The 5,000-nt window shown below is 43.5% G+C and overlaps 3 non-coding genes across 3 annotated transcripts in view; all 3 read right to left on the bottom strand.

The window, feature by feature from the left end:
- LOC125076383 overlaps positions 1 to 250 on the bottom strand; it is a 3,997-nt gene extending 3,747 nt beyond the window's left edge. The window contains exon 1 of the ribosomal RNA XR_007120350.1: positions 1 to 250. This exon is cut by the window's left edge and continues 3,747 nt beyond it. This is a non-coding gene — a ribosomal RNA (large subunit ribosomal RNA).
- A 744-nt stretch (positions 251 to 994) lies between these two features.
- Positions 995 to 1,151, bottom strand: LOC125076381. The gene has a single exon (XR_007120348.1). It is a non-coding gene; the product is annotated as a 5.8S ribosomal RNA (ribosomal RNA).
- Positions 1,152 to 1,611: 460 nt separating this feature from the next.
- LOC125076382 lies at positions 1,612 to 3,514 on the bottom strand. The gene has a single exon (XR_007120349.1). It is a non-coding gene; the product is annotated as a small subunit ribosomal RNA (ribosomal RNA).
- Between the last annotated feature and the right edge of the window lie 1,486 nt (positions 3,515 to 5,000).

Genomic DNA, 5,000 nt, shown 5'->3' with positions numbered 1-5,000 from the left:
CCGTCGCTACGGGCCTGGCACCCTCTACGGGAAAACGGCCCCGTTCAAGACGAACTTGGACAGGAGTGGCGACGACGAGAAAGCGATACCTCCCGAACACCACATCTCCCGCGATCGTTACAACCGCGGGATTCAGTGCTGGGCTATTTCCTGTTCGCTCGCCGCTACTAAGGAAATCCTGGTTAGTTTCTTTTCCTCCGCTTACTAATATGCTTAAATTCGGCGGGTGATCCTCCCTGATCTGAGGCCAACGATAAAAAAAACGAGGCAGACGCGATATCCGTCAACGCGACGGCGCCGCTTTCGTCGAGACGAGAGAGAATTTTCATTCCGATCGTTCCGACGTCGGCGTCGACGCGCTCTTCGGACGTCGAGTCCGCCTACTCGATATATATACAATATATATATATACGAATGTTTCGATGTCATCACGTTCAACGATGCGAGCGCGCTTTATTTACACATCATATAAACACGTTCGTCTCGTATACGTCGTAACGATCGCGGAGCTTTTGTATTCGAAATTTTGACATTAGAGTATGAACAAAAGAAACGCACGTACTCGATAATCACGAGACGAAGAGATCACCTAAACTCCGATTACCCTCTTTGATCGAGAACAACTCAATGAAACGATCGAAAGGTCGGAGATGGGCGCTCCTCGTCTGGCGACGAGCGACGCTCTCAGTCTCTCTGACGTCGCATAACGAAACTCCGTGACGTAAACGTACACACGAACGCGTATATAAAAATATAAATAATATATACACACACACGCATGTAAACGTAAACATACATACACATCGTATTTGTTATATTTGAACGGACCGAGAACGAGATTTATATTAAGTATATTTAAACACGTAATATAACACATCGAACGCGGATACCGTCATATGTTCGAGAAACGTCAGTCAGTCTATTGAGTCGGTTACGAAATAATAGACATTACGACATTAAACATTGAACAGTGTGGTTTATATTTTTATACAGCCGGCCCTCAGACAGGAGTGGTCCTGGATGTTTCTCCACGGACCGCAATGTGCGTTCGAAATGTCGATGTTCAAATGTGTCCTGCAGTTCACACTATGACGCGCAGTTAACTGCGTTCTTCATCGACCCGCGAGCCAAGTGATCCACCGTCCAGGGTAATGGTTTTTAATTTGTTTTATTTTTATAATTTCTACGATCACTCGAACGATTCTATACGCCAGTGATATGAGTTTATTTTTTTTTTATTTTTATTTTTTTTTTTGTTTTTTTCTCTTATTTTTAGTATACAGAGAAAAATTCAAAAAATTAAAAAAAAAAAAAAAAAAAAAGTTAAAAAAAAAAAAAAGTACAAAAAAAAAAAAAAAGAAATATACATTTTATTTGAAGATGACGATGTGCGTTAACACATCGTACTTTCCTCGAAATCGACATCGAAAAATATCAGAATAGGACGCGTTACACGACTCTGGACTCTGACTCGGACACACTGCTGTGTGAGAGAGAGAGAGTGAGAATCGCGTCCTCGCATCGAAACGACACATTCCGAACGTCGATATTTGTGTTTTAGAATTTTATTATCGTTCATTATCGCACTCTTTCGAGATTGATAATTTACGTTAATGATCCTTCCGCAGGTTCCCCTACGGAAACCTTGTTACGACTTTTACTTCCTCTAAATGATCAAGTTTGGTCAACTTCCCAGCAACGCCGACGGCCGTGAAGCCACCGCGTGTCGGTCCGAAGACCTCACTAAATCATTCAATCGGTAGTAGCGACGGGCGGTGTGTACAAAGGGCAGGGACGTAATCAACGCGAGCTTATGACTCGCGCTTACTAGGAATTCCTCGTTTATGGGGGATAATTGCAAACCCCAATCCCCAGCACGAAGGAGTTTCAACGGGTTGCCCGGGCCTCTAGGCCAGGGAGAACATGCTGATTCCTTCAGTGTAGCGCGCGTGCGGCCCAGGACATCTAAGGGCATCACAGACCTGTTATTGCTCAATCTCGTGCGGCTCGAAGCCGCCGGTCCCTCTAAGAAGAATTTTAATACGCCGCCAGTGAGTTGCTCGACCGAAATCGAGCACACCTAAATGACGACGCCTATTTAGCAGGCTAGAGTCTCGTTCGTTACCGGAATTAACCAGACAAATCGCTCCACCAACTAAGAACGGCCATGCACCACCACCCACCGAATCAAGAAAGAGCTATTAATCTGTCAATCCTTCCGGTGTCCGGGCCTGGTGAGATTTCCCGTGTTGAGTCAAATTAAGCCGCAGGCTCCACTCCTGGTGGTGCCCTTCCGTCAATTCCTTTAAGTTTCAGCTTTGCAACCATACTCCCCCCGGAGTCCAAAATCTTTGGTTTCCCGGAAGCTGCCCGCCGAGCCATTGTAGTAACGTCGGCGGATCGCTAGATGACATATTTACGGTTAGAACTAGGGCGGTATCTAATCGCCTTCGAACCTCTAACTTTCGTTCTTGATTGATGAAAACACCTTTGGCAAATGCTTTCGCTGATGTTCGTCTTGCGACGATCCAAGAATTTCACCTCTAACGTCGCAATACGAATGCCCCCAGTTATCCCTATTAATCATTACCTCGGAGTTCTGAAAACCAACAAAATAGAACCGAGATCATATTCTATTATTCCATGCACGAAATATTCAAGCGGCATTTTGAGCCCGCTTTGAGCACTCTAATTTGTTCAAAGTAAAATTGTCGGCCCATCTCGACACTCACTGAAGAGCACCGCGATAGGATTTTGATATTGAACCGGCGTTTTACCGCCGGCTCACCGACGATATGCTCCGCAGACGTGTCAGTATCACCGCGGATGCGGTGCACCGACAGCGCGGCGCACAAATGCAACTACGAGCTTTTTAACCGCAACAATTTTAGTATACGCTATTGGAGCTGGAATTACCGCGGCTGCTGGCACCAGACTTGCCCTCCAATTGTTCCTCGTTAAAATATTTAAAGTGTACTCATTCCGATTACGAGGCCTCGAAAGAGTCCCGTATCGTTATTTTTCGTCACTACCTCCCCGTGCCGGGAGTGGGTAATTTGCGCGCCTGCTGCCTTCCTTGGATGTGGTAGCCGTTTCTCAGGCTCCCTCTCCGGAATCGAACCCTGATTCCCCGTTACCCGTGACAACCATGGTAGTCGCAGAAACTACCATCGAAAGTTGATAAGGCAGACATTTGAAAGATGCGTCGCCGGTACTGGACCATGCGATCGGCAAAAGTTATCCAGATTCATCAAAATTAACGACTTCGGACGAGACGCCCTCCGTCGATTGGTTTTGATCTAATAAAAGCACTCATCCCATCACTGGTCAGAGTTCTGATTGCATGTATTAGCTCTAGAATTACCACAGTTATCCAAGTAACTGAGTAAGATCTAAGGAACCAAAACTGATATATTGAGCCATTCGCGGTATCGCCTTAATACGGCTTGCACTGAGACATGCATGGCTTAATCTTTGAGACAAGCATATAACTACTGGCAGGATCAACCAGGGAGCTAACCGAGACTTGTTGAAGTCGTCAATTACTCTTCTCGTTTCATATTCGCATATAAAATACACACAAACTTATGCATGCATGTACAATATACGCACAGTATGAAACGAGCGTCTCACCGTATCGTCGATCGCGTTAGACGCGATAGATTTTAACGGTTGACTCTTATAAAAATTTATATGAGACACAAACGCGCTTTAAGCACGCGCGCGCGCGTGCGTGCGCTATAATATATAACGCGACGACAGCGGCGGCGGCGGCGGCGGCGGCGGAGGCGTCTTCACATAATGACACATAACGGTCACGAATTCGAACGTTCTAAACGAGATCGAGTTTTTTTTTCAAAATAACACTTCGCACACGACGTGTACGTATGTATTGTTCAACGATTATTATCGTAAAACATTGGGATCGACGCCCGGTGTTTGAGTGATCGTACCGATACTCGGGTTGTGTATTTTTTGTACATGATAAATGTAAAAATTAACAAAAAGAATTTTAGAAACGACCGTTCATATATAATATAAAAATTATACACACTATACGAATACACTGAATCTTTTAAGAACTCCGTCTCTAACGTTTTCTCATATCGTCGCGACGTCGCAGATCGACTACAATGAATCAACATTTATTCCATGAGGATAGATTGTAGCGAGAGCGACGACGACGACGATAAGAGGAAGAGCGCATGAGGCAGAGAGATCTACGTGCGTCCGTCGGTCGGCACAGTTTTACAGAACGAAAAAGAATCTTTTTATCATTTTCACGTGTGTCAGTGAATATCCCCAGCGGTCGAGACGAATCGTACGTACATACTTGGTTGTTACACTACGTAAAGTATAATATAACGCGATACGACGAATCGAGAGACACGCCAGAAGACACGCAACAAAGACGACAAATGAAAACGATAATAACATTTTTTTCGTTATACAAGAGTACTGATCCGGTCACTTCGCGTCTAACATCAATTTTTGAATGTTCGACGTTCGAACCGTCACTACTCCATATATATGCCTGACGATGAGTATGACATTCGGCTCGTTCGAACGGAATGTATTTTTTTTTTTATTATTATTATTATTTTATTATGTTTCTCATATTCGATCTGATATCATAAGACGACGAACCCCAGAACACGCACCCCCCCCCCCCCCCCCAACCCCCTCCCCCCCAACTGACACCCCAAACCCTCCAAAATCTCCAAAACTTCGATTATTTTGTTCTATATTTTTATAGATAGTATATGATTATATGATATTATGCAACGTCAATGCAACAACAACGACAACAACAACAACAACAACAACAACAACAACAATAAAAAAAAAAAGAAAAAAAAAAAAAAAAACAACAACAACAACAAAGAAAGTTGTATCTTCGTTTATTTAAATTTCACCGGTATTCGTTTATCGAAAAAAAAAAATTTATAATTAAAATTATTATATTTTATAATTAAAATAATAATTATGACGATGACGAA

This window comes from Vanessa atalanta, unplaced genomic scaffold (genome assembly GCF_905147765.1).
Source record: "Vanessa atalanta unplaced genomic scaffold, ilVanAtal1.2, whole genome shotgun sequence".
NCBI lineage: Eukaryota > Metazoa > Arthropoda > Insecta > Lepidoptera > Nymphalidae > Vanessa > Vanessa atalanta.
Note: the sequence above shows the minus strand (reverse complement) of the source record. Positions and strands in the feature narration are given on the sequence as shown.